At 34.4% G+C, this 12,185-nt stretch overlaps 1 pseudogene; it reads left to right on the top strand.

Annotated features, from left to right (window-relative positions):
- Window positions 1–771: 771 nt before the first annotated feature.
- Window positions 772–4,606, top strand: LOC149258839 (glycolate oxidase 1-like; annotated as a pseudogene).
- The last annotated feature ends 7,579 nt before the right edge of the window (window positions 4,607–12,185 follow it).

Genomic DNA, 12,185 nt, shown 5'->3' with positions numbered 1-12,185 from the left:
ATAAAAAGTATATATATATATATAGTTTTAATTATGTCGTAAGGTGTTTTCCTCTGTAAGGCATTTCCCTCTGAAATGAACTTCCCTAAAATCTACTTGTCATCCCTGTGTGCTATTAGATTATGTGTTAGATGATCAGAGGATTGTTAATCGTTCGATCAAGGGAAGGTAGTTGAGTGGTTGCAACTATTCATGATATTTGAAACAATTGCAAACCCTCGCCTGAATGCTGCTAGATTGGAGCCTGAAAGATTTGCCTGGGGAACCCTTTTTGTCTTCTCCACTCTTGCTTCCCATGCTACCCTGACAGACCTCTGAAACTGGCTCCATTGAATCTCTGGGGCAAATTTCATCCATGGCTTTCCTGAATGTAGAAATGAGATCCGGATCAAATAAGGTCAAAGATGAATAGTCGACGATTGCTGTGTCCAAATGGTTTTCGTGATTGAATCTACAGGAGTCGAGGGCGAATCCGCCCCAGAGGAAGAAAAGCCGTTTGAGAAATCTGTTGTCGTTGTCCAAATTTTTCTTCAAATTCATGTTGGGTGTTGTTGAAGATGCCTGCGAATTTTGGTCTGCAATTTTTATGCCAGGGGTAACCTTGTGCCTTTGACTAGACCCATTCCATAGTTTGGAGCTCTTTTGCATCAGAAAAATGATGCTTTTGTTGGTAATCCAGGTCTTTGTGGTCACCCACTGACAAATTTATGTTCAATTCCTTCAACACTCTCGGATCCTCCAAAAATTAGTTCACCTTCAGCAATTGCAGCCATGCGTGTTATTAACAAGGGAAAAGGTCTAAGTCAAGGCACCATAGCTGCCATTATAGTTGGCAATTTTGTAGGGATAAGCCTCCTTTGCGCAATTTTTATGTACCGTTACTGGGGAACAAGAAGAAAGAAGGAGTTGGAGGATGGGCCTAATACCAGGAATATTCAGTTGGACGACAATGGAGACTGTTCTTCCAGTTCGGGTAGAGTTGGATGGCTCTGCCTTAAAAAAGTTGATGAGAGCTCAGATGGAAGTGTCTCGGACAATGGAGATCAACAACAAGGAACTTTTGTGACATTAAATGGAGATCTTGACATGGAATTAGATAAGCTACTTAGAGCCTCTGCATATATATTGGGTGTCAGTGGTTATACTATATTGTATAAGGTAGTTCTGGAAGATAGGCTGACTTTTGTAGTAAGGTGACTTGGTGATGGTGGTTTGGAAAGGTACACGGATTTTGAAGCATAAGCTAAAGCAATCGGTAGGGTTAAACATCCCAACATTGTTCACCTCCAAGCTTTCTATTGGGGTATAGAGGAAAAACTGTTGGTTTATGACTACATTCCACATGGAAGCTTGGAAAATGCCTATTATGGTGGGTTCTCTTGTTCTCTTTTTTCCATTTCATGTATATCTGCAGGAAATATCATTCAATTTGTTTCTGCATGGTTGTTTTTTATTTTTTTTATAAAGATAGCCTTTCAATTGCTTGCATATTATGAGTTTCTTATGGATTCCACAATCTCCCCTGTTTAGCTAGTACCTTCAGCTAATACATAATCATTTGAAAAAGATGTACCTTCAGCTCCTGTATCTATTTTTCCACCATCTTTATGACTGAAATCAGATTAGATAAACATTGAATAGCTATAATTTTCAATTTTAGTCACCCTGTCTTGGGAGAAACTTTTGAACATTATGGCACCTCTTTCATTACAAGCATCAGGGGAATTGAAATTATTACAAAGATTTTGGTTGATGTTGTATGTATCAAGTTCTGTCCCCGTATATTGGTTGATGTAACAAAGGTGGATCTGAGTACCACTGCGTTGGGATTCAAGATATCAATGCCTATTATGATTGCTCCAACTACCATGCAAAAGATGGCTCATCTCGAAGGTATGCATTAGATTATTGTATTATAGTTAACATCCTATTTTGATGCATATATTTTTTGAAAGTGAATCCATCATATTTTACAAGAGAGTATGCTACTGCAAGAGATGCGTCAGCTGCTGGAACTATAATGGTTTGGGCATCGACCTTCTCTTTGTGGGAATGATCTTCTGAATGTTTTAATTTCCTTCTAGCTATTAAGGATTTAAGAAATTATAATGATTTTGGATTTTGAAATAGTTTGTTGTGTTGATAAAAATTGATTCTTGGACATATTTTTTGTAGACGCTTTCTTCATGGGCTACATCAAGTGTTGAAGAGGTTGCTTCAACTGGACCAAGCATTCGCTTTTTTCAACTTTATATAACTTTATCATTTCCACCCATATGATTTTCTTCCCATGTTTTCTGAGATGTAATTGGTTTCATATCCATCCAATTGTATTATAGGCTCCTAAACCAATGGTAAGATCAGTTATATTGCATTGGGTTTACTAAATGTGGATGTATGAGTGGTGTTAAAATTTAGATGTCATTGCTGACACGTTTACAAGAATAGGAATGTTGTTGCACAACTTGTTAGAAGAGCGGAGAGGGCTGGTTTTAAGGCAATTTCACTGACTTTGGACACACCTCGACTTGGGCGGAGGGAGTCTGACATTAGAAATAGGTAGTGAAAATTCAATCTATTTTAGATTTGCTGACAGGACTAGGTAGACATGTGGGATAAATCTTATATTTAGAGTATACTCCTCTTTAACGTTATGAGTTTGTACCCATGTTTTAACACTTTCTCAGCTCTCAATAAAAATCAGAACATTGTGGAATTCTTTTAGATCAGAAGCGACGCTAGGGTTAGAAAAAGAATTTAGCACCTATAATGTATCAAACTTAAATAAGTCAGAAGTCTCCATTTTATCTAGGATTCCTCTTTGTTCATCCCTTGTTTGACACGGAGGTATCTAATGTTCTAAAAATTCTCATTGTGATATCCACTCATACATGCTAGAAAGTAAGGCACACCTATGTGTTGAGATTCAATTCTGGATCCATAATTGTTTTTGACTTCTGTTGATTTTTCTTTGTCAAAAATGTAGATTCACATTGCCTCCATATCTTACCTTAAAGAATTTCGAAGGTTTGGATCTTGGGAAAATGGAGAAGGTATGTGTTCCATTTTAAGGTATCTAATGTTCTGAAAAGTGTCATTGTGATATCCACTCATACATGTTAGATAGTAAGGCACACCTCTGTGTTGAGATTCAATTCTGGATCCATAATTGTTTTTGACTTCTATTGATTTTTCTTTGTCAAAAATGTCTATTCGCATTGCCTCCATATCTTACCTTAAAGAATTTCGAAGGTTTGGATCTTGGGAAAATGGAGAAGGTATGTATTCCATTTTATGAGTTCTTTAAATAGAAGGATGTTGTTTTTAGTTCTTCCTATATTCAAGGTCCAGACTTTTTCCTTAAGTTGGTTTTTTCTTGCAGACAATGGATTTTGGACTGACATCATATGTTGCAGGTCAAATTGACAGATCATTGAGTAGGAAGATTTGTAATAGTACTGGTAGAGAGATATTTCAAATAATTCTTCACTATTGTGTTTGAATAGAATGAAAATGGATAGAGAATCACCTAGAGAAATCTTGGGGTTGAGTTCCTACCTTTGCTTGTAACCTTCTGAATCTCAGAAAAATTATTTGTGATGAGTCATATTATGATTTACATCTTCAAGAAATACTTCGTATCCTTTTTCAAGAAATACTCTGTATCCTTTTTCCAAATTTTAAGTTGAAAATATGCATATTGTCACACCAATGCATTTGATTACCCATTTAACACCAAAACAGAAGGCACGGGTCTAAAAATTGTTTAGTTTGAGTTTGTTAGTAGGATGTGAAATGGTTGCAGAAAATTACCAGTTTGCCAATACTTGTGAAGGGGGTTTTGACTGCTGAGGATAGTAAGTGTTTTTGGGCTTTTCAGCATGTAACACATGGGGATCCCTAAGTGATTTTGATAATGAGTAAAGTTGATAATAATAATTATGAATGTATTATACAGCAAGGCTAGCCATCTAAGCAGGCATACAAGGTATAATTGTATCCAACCCATGGAGCTTGACAACTTGATTATGTTCCAGCAACAATAAGCTCTTTGGAAGAGGTGTGCACCACAGCATTGCATTAGTATATTTTTTCGTAGGAAATTTTGGATACCTCACCCAGTGATGATTTATGGAGAGTGTATATGGCAGGTTGTAAAAGCTGCACAAGGTCGAGTTCCTGTGTTTCTGGATGGAGGAGTTCAGCGTGGCATAGATGTTTTCAAGGCATTGGCCCTTGGAGCCTCTGGCATATTTGTAAGCATATTATTTAATTAACCTATTTTCCTTGTAGGATTTTGTGGTGACCATTCATTCTGAATATTATTTTTGATCTATTGTCGGTGGATGGTGGCTGATTTCTATAACATGCAATATATTTCAGAATCTTATAGCTTATGATGTTGTATTAGGGATTGCAAATTGGGAGGCCTGCAGTTTTTTCTTTGGCTGCAGAGGGAGAAGAAGGGGTGAGAAATGTTCTGAAAATGTTGTGGGACGAGTTTGAACTAACAATGGCCTTAGTAGGATGCTGTTCAGTGAAGGAGATAAATCGAAATTACATTCAAACTGAGGGCGACATGATTCAATCTATATCAAGGCTCTGAAACGCTCTGCTCTCACATGAATGATTGTTGATCAACAAAGTGAATATGCAATTGCTTGTGCTTTCTAATTTGATATGTCCTTATGCAGTAGTTCCAGATATTAGCAATATTGTTAAACATAGTATATTTTCAGTCTAAGAGCTATGCTGCCAGTAGAATCTATATCTGCTGAGAATTTATTCAAATTGTTTTGCAAAGCTCCAGTGCTTTTGAATGGAAATCATGTTATTCTGATTAAAATAATTGAAACACTGAGGATTATTACCTTTGCCTCTGCAGTTTCTTGTGCTTTTAAAGTTAGCGTATTCTTGCAATAGCTTTACTGATGAGTCTTGACAAAAAAACACATTACCAACCTAATATTTTTGTAAAATGGTATTGTATGAGTCGGTGCATACAACAAATATATCTCCAGAAAGATGAAATCAGGACAAAGGTATGTCAAATGGGAAGGTTACTAAGATGACTATGACAAGTCTCATTCTTGCCTAATAGCAATATCAAGTTGTTTAACATTATCATTTTTCCATTTTGTAATTTGGCTATTTATGTGTTGATTGTTGTAATTTGAATTAATGAGATCATAAATTTCTATGTAATAGAGCAAATATATCTCTAGAAAGATGAAATCAGGACACAAGTATAAGTTACTAAGATCACCTACGAAAAGTCTCATTCTTGGTTGATATCAATATCAAGTTGCTTATCATTGTCATTTTTCAATTTTGTAATTTGGTCATTTATGTGTTGATTGTTGTAATTTTAATTAATGAGATTATAAATCTATATGTAATAGAGGTTTGTTTTTTTAATTTAAATGTACAGTGTGTTAAAATACGAAAGTTATTATAGTTATTATTGTAAATATGAACATAGAAATCGGATATATACGCGTGATTGGATAATTTGAAAGAGTGTCTCTAATGGGTAAGGCATTTAACTTGTAACTTATTTTTATTATCACTTTGAACATTGAGCTTCACATTAGTGTACATTTTTTGTATTTTGTTTTATCATGAGATTCTAAGTATTTGGTCTGTACCAGTTGGTATCAGAGCAAAAGATCCTCAAATCGGCACTTTCAAAAGTGGCATCTTACCATTTCATTAGAACTTTACTTTTAGAAAGATAACAACAAAGTATATATTGTCAAATATTAGAATCTTGTTTGTGATAATTTGAGAGTTACAGTATGTCATGTATGCAGACACGCCTCCCATGGTCATAGGGGCACTCCAATTCAAAATTTCTTCTGCTCTCAAATCAGATTTCCTATATGGTTTTTCAATTGTACTCTCCCATAGTAGAACATATTTTGTATGCAAAAACATAGGTGAAATTATATTGCATCCCTGAAATCAACAAGCAAACCTAATCAACATCCCACATACATGATATGCAAAGATTCCATAGTAGATCCAATCATGTGTACAGAATTTAGATGTGAAATCAAATACTAGGATTAAAAGAGATAACTACAATACCTAATCAACATCCACATACATGATATGTGAAGATTCCATAATAGATCCAACCATGTGTATAGAATTTAGATGTGAAATCAAATACTAGGATTAAAAGAAATAACTGCAATTAAATATGCAAACAATGATATTTGCTACTCAAATTTAGTCTCAATAAACTAGAGTCACAGTCTAATGGCAACTAACAAATCTAGGAATGCATTTATATACGAAATTTAGCATGTATACATAGTGATCTTAAATCCATGAGGTGTAGACCATTGGTTTATATGAGATCTAGTCTCCATTAGATCTCAAGTTCAAACCTCATGGGGAGGGGTTGAGGATGGGAGCTACCTACGATGGAAATAAATTATCTTGATAGACATCCATGGTTAACCAAGTCTCACACAATATCAAAGCCACTCCTAACCCAATTGGAAGGGTGGAAGAAAAAACTCTTCGCTGACATTGAGGCAGCTTGGAGACTTAAACGCTGAGCCATTTAGCTAGAGGGAGATGATGAGAATACTAAATTCTTTCAAAATTACACCAAAGGGAGGAAGATGAGCAATATTGTATGGACGTTAAGGGGCCTAGAAGGGAATACAACCTCCTCCTTCGAGAATCTTGCTACAATGGTGACCAACCATTTCAGTTCTCCTTTCAAAGAACCCAAGAGAGCCTCTATAGTCAAGGTGGTCAAATTAGCCTTGTTCTTCCCAAGATTTCAGCTCCATACGACAACGAGATGTTGATGGAACCCATAACTGCTAAAGACCTCAAGAAGGTTTTAAGTGGCTTCGAAAAAGATGAGCTTGGGGCCAGATGGCTAAACAAACGAATTCTTTTGGTATTATTTTTTAACTCTTTGGTCATGATCTCTTAAGAGTCATTGCAGAATCCAAATCTACTGGTCATATGCATGCCTCCTTCAACTCCATCTTCCTTGCTTTAATTCCCAAATCCGATGATCCCTCTTCTTTTGATGATTTTCGCCCTCTCTCTATGTAATTGCATTTACAAAATTATAGCCAAACCATAGCTCTTCACATCAAACCCATCCTATCCAAATCTATCTCTGAGGAACAGTTCGCCTTTCTCGAAGGAAAACAAATTCACGAGGCCATTGGTGTCGCCTAGGAAGGCCTCCATGATCTTAAACAATGGCGTCTAAGAGGAGACATTCTGAAAATTGATCTCTTCAAAGCTTTCAATCATGTCAGTTGGCTATATATTTGAGTTCCTCACCCACATTGGCTTCAAAATAGACTTATCAATTAGATTATGAGTTGCATCTCCTCGGCATCCTTTGCAGTCCTCATAAATGGCTCTGCTTCTCCTTTCTTTAGAGTTGAATGTGGATTAAGGCAAGGTGGACCTCTATCTCCCCTCCTCTTTCTCAAAAGTGGGATGTTTATTCCTTTGGGCTTATTTTTCTGGAGATTCTTACTAGGAAGCCACCTTCAGATAAGGATTTTGCAGCATGGGGTCAAAACTTTGTTGATGAAAAGCATCGCCTTTTGCGCATCATAGATCCTACTCTTCGACTAGAGGTTGAAGGAAGGGAAGAAATCTTAGTGTCTGTGGGGACTGCATTGAGTTGTGCTTCTGCTTCCCCTCAAAAGAGACCATCAATGAAGGAGGTATTGCATTTTCTAGGAAAAATGCCATCATCCACAACCGATTAACTAATTCTTTCTTCCTATTTAGCATCCTTGCTTTGACATAAGTTGGAAAGAGATGAGGACTTACACCCACATTCCATATTCAACAGCTCTACTTCGACATTGACATAACTCATATAGACACCTCTATGATTAGGACTCAGCAACAGACAAACTCTGCTGTCAACTCAGCTGCTTATGAAATGGACAGAGTCTTCTTAAAAATTTCAATATTTCTACAGTTGAGGATTGTAGCAAAGCTCATGGATCTTATGAGGCATCCGCGTTCTCACAGTTTACTTGTAGCTCATTCTCAGTTTTAATGGGAAGGTGATATATCGTGTATTATTGTTGCAATGGCAGGGGATGGATTTTAATTGCTGGTTGAACCAAAAGAAATTGATGCAAATCAATATTAACTAGTTATTGATATTTTTTCCCACTGAGTTCCCTGAGGTCGAGCATAATTCTTTCCTTGCTTATCAAAGAGTATTGATTCCTTTTCAATTTCAACATTCTGGATAACCAAATCCAGTTGTCTGTAATCATTGCAAAAGGGAGTCCATTATCATGTAGGGTTTGAATTGTAATTCTCCTCTTGTTGCATGCTAATCTCGATCATCTTGTTCAGCATCTAAGGTTCTTAGTGGCCTATCCTTTTCAGATCCTTTGACTAACACTATATCTCTCGAATCTTGCAGGAAGGTCATTAAACTATCCCTTTTATCTGCCATGGTTGGCCAAGATTAAAATTGCAAAGGGAGTAGCCAGAGGCCTGGCTTATTTACATGAAAGGAAGTTTGTTCATGGAAATATTAAGCCAAGCAACATCCTTCTGGGCTTTGACATGGAGCCATACATAGCAGATTTTACGCTAGAAAAGCTACTGGACACTACCAATGTCAAGTATAGTAGCTCTGCTATCCACCTAAGGAACCTTGAAGGTATATTTTCAGGGAGCAAATGCTCGGCTCCCGTGATAGCCTGCAAACAACGTTTTAATTTAAAAGAGAATTATCATGGTAAATTGGTATAAGAATATTAGTAGAAAAAATCACCTAGTTATAAGCCTAAATATTGGCAAAGGCTGATTCTTCATGTGGCATAATCAATTAGCCATGTGATCTTACTACATGATGCAAAAACAAAAGACCCATGGATCCTAATACCTTTTAGGGTTATTTTTCAATTCAATAAGCTTTTCTTCTTCTTCTTCTTCGTGAGATGGTAAAGATAATGACTCAAGAATGACTCTAAGCTTACTAGATAACCAAATTCTCAACATACATTGCAATTTCCACACTAGCCACTTACGGATTTTCAAACATCAATGTTTAGATAATAAATAATGGATGGGCATAAAAAAAACATAAACATTAACACCAAAAATAATAATAATCACATGAACCTACTGAGAAAGCGGAAACACATAAGATATCATCTTCACATTGGATACTTTGGAGAAAGGCAATCTTAAGTACCACAATCAAATAAAGAAACACCAGACTATGAGAGAAGTGAGTGTTAAATTTTAAAATTTTGATATAAAACATTGGTTTTCAAGAGAAATTGCAATTAAAAATGTACAAATCACTGAATAAATAATTACCAATTAAACTTTTAAGTCACGTTTTAATGGGTTATATGCTTAAAATTCTACGATTTCAATGCATATTTGTTACACCTCTATTATTGACCAAGACAAATGTAACAAATCAATGTACACTAGTGGATCAATATGATTGTTTTCACATAAGGCTTGATCATTAAAAGGACATTAAGGTTTGTACCTTTTGGGACAATTGCTAGTATAGTCAACATCAGAGAAAATACAAATGACCCAGAACATCAGAGAAAATACAAATGACCTAGATCCATTAAAACCTTGAAAGTTTGTTCATGAACTCTCCGAATCTGGTATAAAATGTGTATTGTATTTGAAACTTCAATTCTCCATTAAATTAATGGGACATGAATTCCCACCAAGGAGTTCACAAAGGTGAAATTAAGTTGAGCTTTCATCTTGTCATTCAATTGATGGACACTGAATATTAAATATAAGATAAATATATAGGAGTAGCATGTGAGTGTCAGTTTTATAAAGAAGATTCTTTTTATTATTAACAAAAATATAGATAGTTAGTTTCATTTTAAAGGGTTATAAATATGAGTTATAAATACAAGACTTAAAAGGTTGTAAATATTTAAAGTGTTGTAAATATGAGTTATTAATTATTTTTACTCAAAACCTGATAAATAGCAATTTAGCAATTTCTTTTTCATTGAGTGATTCAAATTCATGTTTCTTTAGGTTGAAGGTAAAGCCACTAAAGTGCAAAAAATTGTGATGCCAATAATTAGAGGGATTGTCATCATGGGATGACAAGAAATTTAATATTCCAAGAAGAGGAGGTAGTAGTAGATTCTAAATAAAATAGCAATGCAACAACATAAATGTTTGCAACAAATTTAGAGAGATCAACCTTGTTGAATAATGCACACACTACATGGATAATGGATTTCCGCGCTTTATGCCTTACAACATTTTCTTTGCAACATCTGGTGCAAATGCTAATTAAAAAAGTTATAAAACATTAAGAGTTGAATTTTTACCATATTAATTTTTCGTTTTTAATATTACTTATTATAAAGAAGATTTGATAAAGTATGTCACTTTCACTTCATACACTTTTAATATGAACAACTATATTTTCAATGTATATTTTATATAGAACTATTTAAACATATATTTTAACTAATTAAATTACGTATTATTAAAAAAGAAAAATGTGATTCATATTATTATTGATATAAAATTTTTGAGTAATCTTTAAAAATATATTATTAATAATAAAAAATTTATTGTTGGTTGAAATAAAATATTTTAATATGACAGGTTCTAATGGAAAAAAAACACTGTAATATGAAGGATGGTTCATAAATAAAGTATTTCAATGCCTATATTAAATAAAACACTTCAAGGTGAAGTAACTATATATTATATATAGTTTAAAGGAAAAAGTGTGTATATTTACATAACAAAATTATTATGGTCAAAAAATTTCAAGGAGTTACATTATTTTACATTTTTGTCCAAGTTTAAGTTGTGTAAATAAAATATTTTAATATGCAAGGTTCTAATAGCAAAAAACCATTGTAGTATGAAAAATGTGTTTGATAAATAAAATATTTCAATGCCTATACTAAATAAAATATTTCAACTTGAAGTAACTATATATTATATATGGTTTTACAAGAAAAAAGTGTGTATATTTATATAACTTAATTTAAAAACAAAAGAGCCCCAAGGGATAGCCCGATATATTAGGCAAATGTGTGTGGATTATGCCCTTGGAGTTAGGCCCAATATATTTCGCAAATATGCGTGGATTATTGCAGCTCTCGCCCTTACTAATCGATGCCCTTGGAGTTAGGCCCCATATATTAGGCAAATATGTGTGGATTATTGCAGATGTAATTATGCCCTTGGAGTTAGGCCTCATATAGTAGGCAAATATGTGTGGATTATTGCAAACATAACTTCCACTCTCGTCATTGATGCCACTCTCGTTGTTGCTACTCGATGCCCTTGGGCCTGGAGCTAGGCTCGATATAGTAGGCAAATATGTGTGGATTATTGCAGACGTAACTGCCACTCTCGTCGTTGCTAATAGATGCCCTTGGAACTAGGCCCCATATATTAGGAAAATTTGTGTGTATTATGCCCTCGGAGTTAGACTCGATATATTAGGCAAATCTGTCTAGATTATTGCAGAAGTAACTGCCACTCAATGACTACGAACCCTGGTTACCTTAAAAAAAATTAATTAAAATAAATAAATTATTATAGTCAAAACATTTCATGGAGTCTCATTATTTTACATTTTTGTCCAAGTTTAAGTTGTGTAAACATTTCAACTAGTCACATTAATTTACATTTTGATCCAAGTTTAAATTGTGTAATCTACAACTAGATAGATTATATCTATTAAGAAAACTTTTTAAATTCTTTTACTTTACATGAAATTTGAGCCTTAATAGATTTTATCCCTATTGTAAATGGTTATGATGGATCTTATTTGTAGAAAGTGATTTTAAAAACAATTTTTTCCTTTAATAACTAATATATCTCAACTAATATATAGAGATATATAAGAATCCATAAATCAGTCATCTAATACTAGTGTAACACATATTTAATAAGCGATTCCAGGGGCTGCTACTATAACCTCTAAAACCTAATACCTATCTTCCTCTAGGCTAACCTCTAAGACGTATCTCCCTCACAATAAACTAGATTACATCAGATGAAATTGAATCTTCAATCTTAATACTAGTGTAACACATATTTAATACGTGAATGAGGGGTTGCTACTATAACCTCTAAAACCTAAGACCTATCTTCCTCTACGCTAACCTCTAAGAAGTATCTCCCTCACAATAAACTAG

Source organism: Pinus tabuliformis, chromosome 6, assembly GCF_031772625.1.
Source record: "Pinus tabuliformis cultivar Carrire ecotype Pingquan chromosome 6, CPIR1, whole genome shotgun sequence".
In the NCBI taxonomy this organism is placed as follows: domain Eukaryota; kingdom Viridiplantae; phylum Streptophyta; class Pinopsida; order Pinales; family Pinaceae; genus Pinus; species Pinus tabuliformis.
The sequence above is the reverse complement of the archived record's forward strand: the minus strand, read 5'-3'. Positions and strand labels throughout refer to the sequence as shown.